Source organism: Fundulus heteroclitus, chromosome 3 (genome assembly GCF_011125445.2).
Source record: "Fundulus heteroclitus isolate FHET01 chromosome 3, MU-UCD_Fhet_4.1, whole genome shotgun sequence".
Taxonomy (NCBI): domain Eukaryota; kingdom Metazoa; phylum Chordata; class Actinopteri; order Cyprinodontiformes; family Fundulidae; genus Fundulus; species Fundulus heteroclitus.
Window position 1 is genome coordinate 37,179,010 of NC_046363.1, and position 15,504 is coordinate 37,194,513.

Consider the following 15,504-nt stretch of genomic DNA (forward strand, 5'->3'; position numbering starts at 1 on the left):
TTGCCAAGGACACGGACATGTGACGGGGGAAGTTGGAGTTGAACTCACAATCTCCCAAAAGCCAGATAACTTTGCCACCAAACAAAGGTCGTCCCAAATGATAGAACAGTGTACTTTGGATTACTCAATGCCAAACACCTGTTAGTGCTGGAGATTTAAAACACCTTTGCTTGGAGGGAGAAAGCTCCTCGACAAAGACAAATTTTGTTCATTTATCTTCTCTGCGCTGCTGGCAGCGTGGCAACCGGCAGACAATGCGTGGCACCTTGGGTCCAGTCTAAACCTATATCTCACTTTTTCCCTCTCTGCTTATTAGTCTAGCGGAGCACAATACGACGCTTGGCAGATGTTTTATTTTGAAGTGAAGCTCCGTGAGACAAAGTATAAGTGATACCAAGCTGCTGTCGCGCAGATAATAAGTGTTCTCAGGATGGACTCATTGTTCACTGACAAAAGAAGAAAAATTTCAGACGACGGAACAAAACACACAAAAGAGCTGCCGCGGCAGGGAAAGTGCATACAGTTTGAGCTTCCTGTGACTGTAAAACTCAGATTTATCTGTTTTCTTTCCGGTTTGAGGTGGCGGAGCTTTCTGGAAAGAACAAACAGGCTTGTTTGTCTCGGGGGGAGGGGAAAGTCTCATAGTGTCCACATGGCGGGAGAAAGATGAAAGGTGTCGGCGCAGCTGGGGAAGATTAATCCACCTCGACAATTGTTTTACAGAGGGTGCGATGACGTTAGCCAGATTCAAGTTCGGCTGCAAAGAAACGCCTCAGAGTTTACACTGAATTAAAACTGAAACACTACTGCACGTCCCAAAGAGAACCAGAAGGCTGACTTTTGCTTCCTGTTTAATATTTAAAAAAAAAATCTTTTGCGTACTTTTTGAGGTTGGTGCAAGTCTCTGCTGAAGAAATGTCTTAGAAATTTTAATTGTGAACAGCAATGAGCAAGCAGTAAAACCGGACAAATAAACTCTCGGTAAACAGACGGAGTAATCAGGTGCAGCTGGGAGCAGAAACCTGGAACAGACATTGGTGTCTGTTTGGAAATCGACTGAATAAGGACCAGCTGGGTGGGCAAGCGATGGGGGTCAGCTGATGTCTGGTTGAGGTTATATTACTGAGGGCAACGAGAGGCCAGGTTATCCAAGACCGGAAACAGACAATACCAGAAAAGGACTCAGGATGACTCCAGTAAAAGACAGCACTGCAAAAACGGAACTAAATGTAAGTCAAATTTTCTTGAAATGAGTATATTTGCCCTTGATTTGAGCAGGTAAATAAGATGATCTGCCATTGGAATAAGATTTTGCACTTAAATTAGGAACAACTCGTCCCCATCATCTTATTTCAAGTGAATATATCTAATTATCTAATTTTAGGAGTAAAAAAACTTATTTCACTGGCAGATCATCTTATTTACCTGCTCAAATCAAGGACGAATACACAAATTTAATTTTAGATCCCTTTTTTACAGTTACCAAAAACAAAACAATCTTTTCCTCTTTCTCATTTAAAGACTGCTCAGTTTTACAGTGAAGTGATTTAAAGGGAACAAATTTCTATGAAAGCGTTTTCATAGATTCCTCTTAGATACACTCCACACATTATTGCAGGAAAGAATATTGTATTTTTAACATAATCCGAAACGTGAGCAAAGGGGCTGAAATATTAACAGACAGCTGAAACAGGTTTATTTTTCTGTTCCCAGCTTAGCCGTAGCACTTTAGCTCAGCTAGTGCTGCTTCTTTTCTACTTTTAAATGCAGAGATGTTAGCAGAAATTGTTAATAGCTGTAGTAGTTTAACCTGGCAAGCCGGGCTGATAATGTGTAGCACTCTCGGTTTAGTTGTACACATCATCAATCTGGGACTGCTCCCATCGAATCCGTTAGGGGAAAGGAGGGACGTTCAGCAGAACTTTCTGAGCTGATTGGGTGAAGTGACACCTAGTGACTGCCTACCAAAATTTGGCTTTAGCCATTTTCAATGCAAATAAAAAGCATCAGGTGCCATAAGAAACAAGTTACACTAGACATGGCATTCTTATTGGGACAGTGACACTGGTTACAATCTTGGATTCTGACAAAACAGATATGATAGCAGCAAGATGGCATCATGATTATTTTGGTTCGGCTGTGGGTTTGGCGCTTCTTGCCTTCGTCACAGTTGTACATTCTGCCTTAAATCATAATACAGGTGCTGGTTATAAACTTAGAATATAAAGAATACGATTTTTTTCAGTAAAACTTGTATATTATGTTCATTCATTACACACAGTCAAGTGTTTATTTCTTTTAATTTTGATGATTATAACTGACAACAAATGAGACCTGACATCTCAGAGCATAAGAATATTGTGAAAGGGTCCAATATTGAAGACATCTGGTGTCACACTCTAATCAGCTAATTAACTCAGAAGACCTGCAAAGGCCTTTAAATGGTCTCTCAGTCCAATTCTGTAGGCGATACAATCATGGAGAAGATTACTGACTGGACAGTTGTCCAAAAGACGATCACTGACACCTTGCACAAGGAGGGCAAGACACAGAAGGTCTTTGCTAAAGAGGCTGGCTGTTCACAGAGCTCTGTGTCCAAGCACATTAATAGAGAAGTGAAGGGAAGGAAAAGATGTGGTAGAAAAAAAGTGTACAAGCAACAGGGATGACTGCCCCCTGGAGAGGATTCATTCAGAAATGTGGGGGAGATTCACCATGAGTGGACTGCAGCTGGATCAGAGCTTCCAGAACCTCCAGACAGATGTATGTAAGACCTGGTTCCAGCTGTCAGAGTCCTGGTGTCAAGACACTCTGGAACAAGAAACGTCAGAATCGTCCTGCCTGGGCTAAAGACAAAAAGGTCTGGACTGCTGCTGAGTGGTCCACAGATAAGTTCTTTGATTAAAGTCAATGTTGCTTTTCTTTTGGAAATCAAGGTCCCAGAGTGAGGAGGAAGAGAGGAGAAGCACAGAATCCACATTACATGAGGTCTAGTGGAAAGTTTCCACAGTCAGTGGTGGTTTGAGGTGCCATGTCATCTACTGGTGTTGGTCCACTGTGTTTTCTCAGAGGTCAAAGGTCAATGCAGCCGTCTACCAGGAAGTTTTAGAGCACTTCATGCTCCCTGCTGTTGACCAACTTTATGGAGATGCAGATTTAATTTTCCAACAGGACTTTCCACCTGCACACAGCGCCAAAGCTACCAGTACCTGGTTTAAGGACCATGGTGTACCTGTTTTTAATTGGCCAGCAAACTCACCCAACCTTACTCCACCAAAAACCTATGGGCTATTGTGAAGAGGAAGATGCGATACGCCAGACCTAACAATGCAGAAGATCTGAAGGCCACTATCAGAGCAACCTGGGCTCTAATAACACCTAAGCAGTGCCACAGACTGATCCGACTCCATGCCTCGCCGCATTGCTGCAGTAATCCAGGATAGACTTTCTGGCAAGAAGAGAAGCATTTTTATATGATGAATCTTTGTCAAAGGAAGACTAAATAAAAGCCTAAATAAGCCGAACCTTCCAATTTTTTATTCCTGTCCATGTGTAAGCTATTATTAGCCCAGCTGCAAAGCTAGAGGGTTTTCTTTCTGTCAACAAAAGCAACTGTCAGAAGATATTAGTTGAATGATTGTTATAAAGGAGGAAAGAGGTAAAATATAACACATCTGAAACCAAACTTCCGATTGTTATTCTTGTTTACACATAAGCAAACATTGGCACTGCTACACTGCAAAATGGCAATTTAACATGTAGCAGCAAAGATTATTGGGTTTATTTTTAAAAGCAAAGAGGCTTGTGAAAGTATTATCTTGCAAATGCAGAAAAGACTTGAGCTCGCTGATCATTTTCCAGCTATGTCGCACAAACTTCATGGAGACTAACGTTTCGGCACCCCCCCGCGTCTTCATCTGAGTCACAAGTGAACGCGGCAACAGGGCAAGTAATTATAGACAACCTCAATCAGGTTTAAACAAAATCACTTCACGCACTCCCAGCAAATTTCACACATTAGAGAAAGAGCTTAACATATCACAAACTATTAACAGAAGAACATATACAAAAGATAAAATGGCATAAAAGCACTTGGCAGCACAGAAGGAAATTAGCAGAAATCTAGCAACAACAAATTAGTCGAGACGTGACAGACTCAGTCTTTTGTTCTTTGATGTCCTTCAGCTGTGCAGCACCAGACTCAGCCTCTGTTGACTGGAAGATACGCAAAGAGGCTCAATTTTATTAAAAAAAAACATTATTTTCTGGCATTTTCATAGGGAGAGAAAAAAATCAAAAAAGTAACATCTGAATAAAAGCATGAATAATGTTGCCTGTTATTTCTGTTTGTTTATGAGCTAGTATAAGCATTATGGCACTGCTAGCTGCCTCAGGAAGATTGAAATTTTAGAAGAGATTGTTGTAATTTTGCGTGCAAACATGGTTAGACGAAATGTCAAGCAAACAATTGTTGATCGAGTGTAACCCAGCTCACAGACCTGAGGAATGTAGTCAAAGCTGTCAGGCTCAGGAACACTGGAGGTTAAAAAAAAAACACATTTCAATTCCTGCCCCAACCACGCATAAGATTCATCGCGCTGAAGTGTGCGGAGACAACAGATGAAGCTATCTATGGCTTTTCTATCAGTATGTGTGCCAGCCGTTAATGGCTTCAAACTGTTTTAAGTGTTATATGTGATCCCTGCAGAGTACAAATGCCCAGACAAGCAGATTTTTTTCGTTCATAATGTGGACAAGATAAGCAGATAAAAAGTAGACACCCCCCCAACCCCTCCCAAAAAAAATACAACTGCTTGGTCTTATTTTTAAAATAACCTCTCCTATAAAAAGCTGAGTAAATCCCTAGTTTTTTCATTTAATTTGTTGCTTTCGTTTTTTAATCGAAATCTTGGTACAGTTAAAGGATAAACTCTGCTGGGGGAAAAAAAATTTTTTTGCAGTGGACTTTGTCAGAAAAGTATCCAATGAATTCCTGATAATGCATATATCAGAGCTCTGATTACCCCGTGTGTTCCTAACAGAGCACTTCGTGGTTCCTAGAGTCTCTAAAAGTAGAATGGGAGGCAGATCCTTTAGCTATCAGGCTCCTCTCCTGTGGAACCAACTCCCAGTTTTGGGACTTGGGTTATCCTGCTATAGGCTTTGACTGCTAGAGAACAAAAATATCTGTTTCTCTCACTCTGCTGAGTTCTCCTACTGTTCCCCAATTTGCATTGTTTGTTGTAATTTCAACTTTTAACTTTCTGTTCTGTCTTTTTTTCTCTTCATAGTAGGTACATCTGGTCTGGCGTTCTGTTAGCTGTGACATCATCCAGGGAAGACGGCTCACCTGCTACTACCATCTAATGTAGAACAGATTCTTGGGTCAATGTGAGCTTCTGTGCCTGTTGTGTCTCCGCTCTGTCTTCTCTAACGCCCAGTCGGTCGAGGCAGATGACCGTTCATACTGAGCCTGGTTCTGCTGGAGGTTTTCCTTCCTATTAAAGGGTAGTTTTCACTCCACTGTCGCTTCATGCATGCTCAGTATGAAGGATTGCTGCAAATCCATCAACAATGCAGACGACTGTCCCTGTGGCTCTACGCTCCTTCAGTAGGGGTGAATGCTGCTTGTCAAGACTTCATGCAATCATTAGATAGGAAACTTTTTGACCAATCTGTCTGGATGATTTGATTAAATTTGACTTTGTATAGTCCCTGGAGATGACATGTTGCAAAATAATATTTAATTGAATTGAATGTGTTCACAAAAAATATCTAGCATCAGAAAATACTTCTTGTGGGCGTTTTTCTTACGTTTATTATTCACTGTAGCAAACACAAGCAAGGGATACAATTGTGTTTAAGAAATGTAATCGAATTATGTCTAAAAGGACATCGCTACAGTAGATAATGCTGATTAACTCTGCAAATTGACAGATGTATATTAACAGAGCTGTTGTACCATTAATGCATCCACATCACAGCTTAACCGTAACCAATGGTCAAGCTGTAATTGATGTAATCAGGTGAGGCACCATCATGTAAAAGTTTTAAATAGTACATTACATCTTTATATCTAGTGCTTCCAATTAACAGAAGCTGCCCAGTGCTACGAAATGTAATATAAATGATGCCAATACAGCAGAACGAAAGCAATAAGAAGGTGGCAAAGCATTTTCAGGTAGCCATTTCCTCAGTTAATTTTGTAATTAAGAAAGGGTGGTTATCTGGAACAATTTAGGTCAAACTGAGGGCTGCAATACAGAGAAAACTTTCTGAATGAGGTGTTCATAAGATTCTTGGTGAGGTCAGTCAAAAAATTCCTAAAAGTCATCAGGAAGATATCAAAGACTTTAGAAGTGATCTCCACTCTTGTAAACAAACAGGACACGTTTAGCCCAAAACAGCAGTGGATTTATCAAGGAAAGCAGTTGTGGCCAATCCCCGTTGGAGGTGTTTATGGAGCGTATCTGAAGGTGTGGTTGTGAGAGTTAGTTTATCTGAATCCATAGTTCTGAATTTGCTTCAGATCGGTGGTGAGTCTCTGCCTCAAGGGGCTGAGATCACGTATCTTGGCCAAGAGCGGAGGGAGTGGGGCTTTGTCTGCAGAGATGAGGATGTTACTCTAGTCTGTCGACAAAAAGGATGAAAGGATCGGACTGAAATGTAAAGGTGTGGATTTACAAGTCCATCTACATTTCAACCATCACCTACGGTCATGGCTAAATGAATGGGGTTTTTGATACCTTCATTATTCAGAGAAAACTCATCTGCTGCAGTGAAAAGAAAGCCTCTATAAATGTTATATACGGATCGATAGAACATCCTCTGCCCACGTCCACTTCACTATCTTCAAAATCATGCATTAGCCATGCAGCAAGTCCAAAAAAAAATGTCTAAAACATACATATAAACCCTTTAAAAGAACATCAGAAAGCCTTAGGAACCATTGATGGAGATCAAAAACTACAGTCTGGCTCTGTGGATGAATAATTATCATATTTTGCAAGTTCCAAAATAAGGAAATTCAAACAGCTTATAGATATTTCCATTTTTAAGGAGAATGTTGAGTTTTGAGTTGCATTGCCTTTACAACCCAGAAACAAGAGAGATTAGGAAATAAGGACATCGCCAGCGACCATTAGATACACAATTTCTGCAGTGCAAAATCAGAATCAGTCTCACAAAAGTTAAAAGCAAGTTGCACCCCCATCCTTCACCTTGAAATGAACTGGGTGACATATGTGCTAAAGCCTGTCGCAGAGATCAGCCTGAAAACACTGAAATCTCTGCTTCACACTTACACAGCAAGGGACTCTGATCTCCTCTGACACACTTTGTTGCTGAAGCGGAGAGAAAGAACCCATTATGCAACACGTTACCTTCGCGGTGTGAATCTCACCCAAGGGGGGAGGAAAAAAAAGAAGAAGACACACGATGCTGGCCGGCATCGCTGGCAGAGAAAACATTTGGAGCGGGGAAGCACAGTTTCTGCAGCTCGTTGGAAACCTGAGCTCGGGAAAGCTAATGCGAGCTGAAAACATCTGGGCGACGAGAAACCGGTGACCTCTTACTAGAAACATGCGCTGGGATAGAAATATGTTATTCCTCCTTTCTTCCCAGTGCAGATTCTGTGAAATATCTCCAGATTGATGAGACCCCAAGTAAAGGCAGCATCCAGAAAAAACATTGAAAACTTTACTGCTTATCTGTGGAGAATCATCATTTATCTTTCGATAAAGCTTTTTCAGCTCGCCTTCTTTGAGTATTTATTGCTGAAAACTCAGCTCGCACACATACGTTTCTTCCATATAGGTTTCGAAGGAATCCACCAGTGAAACAGCATGAAACATGCAGTCTGCAGGAAACAGCTGCAATTCCACGGACATGTTATCCCCCTAAGTTCCACACTCATCAGCCACCCACTGAGCCTCACGGTCCACATGAGCCACGCCTGGCAGACCCTGAAACGCTGAGCGAGCATATGTAATGCTATACAGATACGGTCCAAAACAGAAACGCATACACTCACATCAAGCGAATGCCCACACTGAGAAGCCTGCAGCAGTGCACACAGCACCGTCTCATTATAGGCCTTAAATTCAGTGTCATCTTTCAAATCACTTCCTCGAGCTCTAATATGCAATTTTTTTTCCCCCAGCAGGTCAAGCTGCGGCACAGAGGCTTGTCAGTCATCCTGATGAGCTGTCTGCCTTGAAACAGCCTCTGGCCTGAGGCGGAGGTAGCAGGAAAGCCACTGCCGACAATCAGAGAGGACAAAGAGGACTCGCTTATCTGCTGTCTGAGAAAAGGCAACATTTGAACAGGTTCTTCACTCACGTAAACATCCTTAACATCATCAGAAAAAGAAAAAGGCAGTTCAACATACTTCAACATACTGCAGCCTAGAAAAAGCCGTGCAAGTTCCCTGCTGGGGATAAAAAAGGAACATAAAGAGAACAGACCCTCATCAAAATGCCAACATGTGCTCTGCAGAAATACCCTTTCACATCTGTTTTTATTTGAGTTATGATGAAACGACTAGTGTGTGTGTGTGTGTGTGTATATGTATATATATATGTATATATGTGTATGTGTGTGTGTATATATATATAATATATCTATACTCTATATCTATATATCTTAGATTCTATATCTATATATATGTATGTGTATATGTATCTATCTCTCTATCTATATATATATGTGTCTATGTCTATATGTCTATCTCTCTATCTGTGTCTCTGTCTCTCTATATCTCTCTATATCTCTCTCTGTGTCTCTGTCTCTCTGTCTCTCTCTCTCTATGTGTCTCTGTCTCTCTCTCTCTCTCTCTATCTATGTGTATATGTATCTCTCTCTGTGTATATATGTGTCTCTCTCTCTCTGTGTCTCTCTCTCTCTCTCTCTCTATCTATATCTCTCTCTCTATATCTATCTCTATCTCTATATATATATATGTATATATATATGTGTGTATATCTATATATCTATCTATCTATATCTGTGTGTGTGTCTATGTATATCTCTCTCTCTCTCTATGTGTGTGTGTATATGTATATATGTGTATATATATCTCTCTCTATCTCTATATCTCTCTCTATCTCTCTCTATATCTATACCCCCCCCACCCCCCCCTAGTCGTTTCATCATAACTCAAATAAAAACAGATGTGAAAGGGTATTTCACACTTTCAAATTCTGTGAGGACCAAAGCACGCTGGTATGCACCAGCATCATGAAATGCACATTGATGCACAATACCACCCCGTGCCGCGCTGAATGTTCTAAAAAAAACACCAAAACCTCACAGAGGTTTGGTTAAAGAAGAAAACTGTCAGTGATTAATACGTAATCACACAAAATCTAGCAGAGGGTACCCAAGTCTGGTCCTCAAGAGCTACTACTCTTTTAGATGCATCCCTGCTCCAACACATCTTTAGTCATTCAGCTTAACAGAGGTCTGGTAGTGAGTAATTCACTTGATTCAGCTTTGTTGAAGAAAGGATGCATCTAAAAGTTGCGAAATAGTAGGTCTTGAGGTTTGGAGTTAGGCGCCCCTGCTGTAAAAGCTGTCCTCATTTTGGTTAATGATTAAAGTGGTGTAGTGTAGTGGTAGTGCCATCCTAACCATGTGTGAAAGATGGTTAAAAGACCTAATTACTGCAAGAAAAACATTGCAGCTCATAGATTCGCAATATCACAATGAAAAATCTGAACTTTCCCTTTAGGAATGCGGAAATGCTCAGTGATACTGGTTACGTTTTGGAACGTTAGTTTAGGTTGTCTTTGAGGTCTAAATTGCTTTGAGCTATTCTATTTTTATGCTTGTCTGATGGAATACAACCCGAGTGTTGTCTGCCGCAAAAAATAACTCAGCTGATCCCCACTTTAAAGCATTTAATTGTTTCTGTATCTGCAGTACATGTGGTGTCAAGATAATTAGGATGTTCCCTCAGTGCTGAGTGTTGGAAAGGAGCGGTGGAAAAATCTTATTTAGTGGAACATGTAGTTTGGGATATAAATGGAAATGCATTGATTTAGTGTGCAGTTTCTGCTTATATGTTCTAATCTATTTCCAAATAGCACTGTTTGTCCTATTAAAACTTTCCTCCTTGCTCCAAATGTCTAATCTACAAGTCAATTTCAAAGTCTGCAAATCATTATGTTTACTGTGTTGATAGTTGTCTGGTTACATTTTTGAGGAAGCCTAACACAATTCAAGGTATTTGATCAATGTGAATAAATCCATCTCTTTTTTTCCCCCCCAGCTCGCAGCCTGTGAGTGTCTGCTTTCATTTGCCGGCTCGCCTTTGATTTTCTCTGATGTGTTTCTGTCAGCGGAGATGTCGGCAGAGTGTCGACAGCGAGGGGAGAATAAGCAGGTCATTTGCTGGATGCTATCTGACAGGCCGCAGAAGGCCCGTCCATCTCAAAGTTCAGCACGGCAGTCGCCGCTGACGGTGCCCCGCTCTGCACTGCCAGATAATGTGACAGAACAAGACAGTGATGAGCTGAGATGGCGGCTGAGACGAGCTGACTTTTACCGCAGACGCTTGACAGAAGGGTCAAAAACAAACCAAGTTCCGTCCTTTTGTTCTTGCACAGCACATTGTTTGCCATTCCTCTTGATAAGGCTGTGCAACAGGAGGATTCATGGCAAAACAAAAAGGCTGAATGTTTTTTTTTCTTTCTGAATCTAAATGTAATGCCTATTTATGCCTTCACATTTAGGTTTTAAAGTAAAGTTACTATAAGCAGCGATAGGTGCAATTTTTCTTCGCCATATTTCAAAACATTGATTGATTGGCCAATAATAACAACAGTGGATCTTTGACTATTTAGAAAAAAAATAACAAGTCTTTAAGAAGTTAAGTATGAAATTGGAGTTGCTTGTTTCCTCTTTATTGGTTAACACATAAAGATTCTACATTTTCTCATTAGGTTACCTTACATCTCTACAGATTTAATTTTTTCACTCGGGGCATGTTGCTCTTTTTGCACATTAACACATGTGGAGTAAATCTGGTACATACTTTGCTTAACAATCTAGAAAACCACACACAAAAGGCTGTTTCACTGCTGTGCATTGCAAACCTCTCCATTATGCATGTAAATGTGCATGAATAATTTACATATACGGTCTTGTGGAGGTGTAAATAAGCTCCTTATGCTGAAAGCATAAACCATAATTTTAGTTCTCTTGCATGAAAGGCCAATAAAAATTTAAACATGCTTGTACATATATATAAAAACCTTCACAGCTGTAAAGACTTTCACATTACCTGAACATGTCTGAGTCTGCAAAAATGTTGACCTAGTTAGTTTTCGCTGTGGAGGTAGTCACAGAGCCCAGTTGGTGAGTTTGTGTGAAATGGGAGGCAATGGTTTCACCATTACAACAAGAGATGCAGAAAAAAACAACAGCTGGTGCCAGAAACTGAACGACTTTTAGCCTAATCAGCATGTGTGAATGTATTGAATGCAGTATAGAGACTAGGTCACAGGAATAACACTCTTCGGTGTAGAAGCCGTGACTGAGTGAATTACACTCAAAGTTAGCCACTTTCAATATAAATATTTAAAATATAGTCAAATGCAGCACAGAGATGTAAGTACCTATTTAAAGGAAACATTTTGTGGGACAAGTCCAGACATCTCTGGTTCATTTAGGCAACAAGAGAGTAAGAGAGAGAGCAATACTTTAGCAGGTAACGGAATGGCTGAACGTATTCCAGCAAAGATGCTATGTTTCTCTCTGACATGGACAAAGTTGGATTTGAAAGTGTTGGCAGCCTTTTGATAGTTGAGGCGAAAAATACAAGGCAACAAACCTTGCCTTAACTCATTTTATTAAAGGTTGCCAGCATGTGGACACAGAAAACTGAGTCCGATCTGGGCGTTGTATGGCCTCTAGATTTCCCTGACTGGCCTTTTCATGGAAATCTAAAGTAAAATATGCATGACGCGTTCATTTGTAATACAGAGCTTTCATTTTGACACATGCTGTCAAGATGGTCAAAATGCAATTGTTATCAGACAATTTTCAGACTGTTGGATGGAGCTTCCTGCATGTCCACACCTGACACAGATGATAGTGTCCAAAACACTAAAGTTAGTATCACAAATATCACAAAATAATCCTAAAATCAAGATGTCATACCTCTTAAGTATATGTTTATTTAAATAAGGGCTCTTCAGATAATTGACTGCTTTTTCTCAGGGATTATTGCTTGAATTAACATTATGAGGCTAAACATAGAGCGAAATGCAAGAATTTGCACAATTTTCCTTTTTTGACAGTTGTTTTTCTAAATAAGACTCGTTTACAGTGAAGTAATATAAAGTCTAACTTGTCAGTGTGAAAGATGTTACCATGAAAATCCTATTTCTAGTTTGCTATCAGATATATATATTTTTTATTTGAATTCAGACAAACATCACAGTTGCTTACATGGTTACTCTTCAAAGTTCAAAGTTTATCTGACCCACAAATTGTGCACCAATGAGCCAATAAAGATTAGGATAAGAAATAAGAAGTTTGATGTACTTTACTTTTCCAAGGCTGCTCAAGTTCAAAAGCTTGAGCATAAATGTCCCCACTGTGAGACTCCGCTAATTTTGACTTATCACACGGTCTTTTAGGTCATAAATTGAAATATCTCCTTTTCATTTATCACAATCTACAATACATTAAGGGTGTATGAAATAAAGCAGGTTTGCAAAAAATTGGATAGACATTAACATTACCTATTTCCTCTATAAACTACCCTCTTAAATGATCTACTTGTAAGCTTTTCTTGTACCAAAGCTGCTGCTGCAGTTTCAAAATCTCAGCAGTTTGTGCCAGATGTTTTATTTCTGTACCGTAACCAACAAGAACTCTGGTATTTCAGAGCACCGTTAAGGTCAAGAAGACAAAAGGTTAGCAGCTTTATCCTATGTTTCCTCTGCTGATCGTAAACTGGAGTATTTTCTTTACTGTAGTTTCCAAATGTTCACTGTGATACATGTATAAGGAAATGTTTAAATCCTGTAGTTTCTAAACTCTACCTCCCTTCTGTCAAATTTAAAAATGAGCACTGAAGCAGTAGATATAGAAGTTTTCTGAAATAATTGTTTTTTTCCCATTCAAAGGTTTAGTCGTATTTGAAGGGCATGGATAACTGAAGGTGTCACGATGTATTTAGTGTCTTCACACATTAGCAGATCACAAGCAATATAGTTATTTTTTATAACATTATACTTAAACTATGCATTGCAATCTGTCAAGCAGAGAAGAAGACTGAATGGTCAGTGAAGGCTCCCTTCACGAGGTCTCGATGCTGTACACACAGTAACCAGACTTGCTTAATATTAAGCAAATGGGGATGAATGATCTGTCAAATGCAATCCTCCCCTCTATATGTCTCCCAATTACCTGCCTTGCCTGACCCGGTAGGTTAGTGCATCAGCAGTGGCCGCCAACGGACTTCAAAAAATTAGCAATTTAAATCCAACGTGGGGAGGATTTTCCAGATCATGAATGTTTTTTGCCCATAATTCAATTCAGTTCAGTTCAATAAAACTTTATTTGTCCCTGAGGGGTAATTTAAAGACACAGTGAAGCAGCACAAACACAATCACCTAAAACACAGAAATGAACACGCATAAGAAAACACATAAAGAACAAAGAACAGACAACAGACAATGTAATCAGTCTGTAGTTGAATTTGGAAAAAAAAAAGGCTGTAACCAGAATGGAATATTATCATGCAATGAATGCGCGCACACACACACACACACACACACACATCCTTGTTTTAAATATGTACTGAGGGCCTTGCCTTGACCTCGATTGACTTCACTTCTCTAACCTAACCATCTTACTAACCCAACTCTTCCTGTTTTCAACCCCTTCTATGGCCTAACCCTGACCTTAACCCTAAACTCACTGTAAAAATTACCAGTGCATACCTAACCTAAACATAATTGACACCTTAGTCCTGAACCTAACCTCTATCCCAAAAAAAAAAAATAAGGACCTTTTTTTTGGGCCTCACATTACATTGATGTCCTCACTTTGGTGGTAAAATACAGCAAAATATGTTCTCACTCAGCTGCAAATACAAGTACACACACACACACACACACACTTTCCTTGCAGCCATTTAAAAGAAGTGTTACCAGGAAAGGTGGGTGTTGACCAAACTATTACAACAGAAAATGTATCAGGTGGAACATGCAGATTCAGCATCAAGAACTGAAACTGGCAGCCAGCAATTAAAGCACTATCATTAGAGATTCAGACTGAAGAGTCAAATAACACAAAATGTTATATAATCCTGCAGAAATGCTTTATATATATATATATATATATATATATATATATATATATATATATATATATATATATATATATATATATATATATATATATATATATATTAGGGCTGGGCAAGTTAACGAGTTAATTTCGCGTTAACTCATTAGACTATAAACGCCGATATTTACTTTAACGCGCGTTAACGCATGTTGCTCACATGCTTTTATTTTGTGAAGGTCTGTTGCTGCGGTGTAGGGGTTTGAATCAGAACAGTAGGTGGCGATAATGCGCCAATAACCTCGCTGTCAGCCAAACCTCGGATTCAGAGAAGAACGGTGCTGGTCGGAAAAAAAAACAAAGCCGACATGCGGAAGGCGGTGTTTCCCGCAGGAATTCGCTTAGGCGAGGCGAGGCGGTGAGTTGGCGGCCGGAACAAGTTTTGTGCGGAGCGGAGTCTGCATCGACGCCGTCGGTGAAGTCGCTTCTCGTTTCAAAGTATCCATGTGTTTTTGTCTGTTTTTCCCCTGCCATTCACTATATGCACGCGAGAAAGCAACAACAAAAAACCGCGTGTTAACGTCAAATAAACGCAAGCATATCGAGTTAGCAAGCATTTCAGTTTAAAGTTATATGACAGAAACAAGTTAGTTGTAACCACTGCCAAGTTAAACTTTGGTATTGAACATAAAATGGTAATGCTGCTCCCTGCGGTTACTTCAGAAATTGCCTGTTTTTGGTAGATTTTTTCCCCATAAAGAGAATTCCCTGTCAGTGGCAATAAGCTTTAATTTAATATTATTGCTATTTTTTGTTTTACATGTTTAAGTTGAGCTTTACACTAAATATGTGTTACTGATAAGTGCTACAAATGTTACAACACTTTTGTTCATATGGCAGCAGAACATTAAAATAAAAGTGCTCTTTACACAACTTTTGAATTCATTCTTGGAGTTTGTAAATACAATGCGATTAATCATGATTAATCAGGCAAATTATGCGATTAATCGCGATTAAATATTTTAATCGTTGCCCAGCCCTAATATATATATATATATATATATATATATATATATATATATATATATATATATATATATATATTATTCTATCTTGTTACCCAAATCAAATTTGTGTTATGTGAAAAGAACCCCCTGATCCTTGTTAAATCAGGAATTCACCGTGATTTACCACAATTTTGAT

The 15,504-nt window shown here is 39.5% G+C and overlaps 1 protein-coding gene and 1 long non-coding RNA gene across 3 annotated transcripts in view; one reads left to right on the top strand and one right to left on the bottom strand.

Annotated features, from left to right (window-relative positions):
• Window positions 1–15,504, bottom strand: part of znf385d (zinc finger protein 385D) — a 121,012-nt gene that overhangs the window by 54,497 nt on the left and 51,011 nt on the right. The window lies entirely within an intron of this gene.
• Window positions 1,096–11,075, top strand: LOC110369476. The gene is made up of 3 exons (XR_002429088.2): window positions 1,096–1,229; window positions 8,162–8,327; window positions 10,271–11,075. It is a non-coding gene; the product is annotated as an uncharacterized LOC110369476 (long non-coding RNA).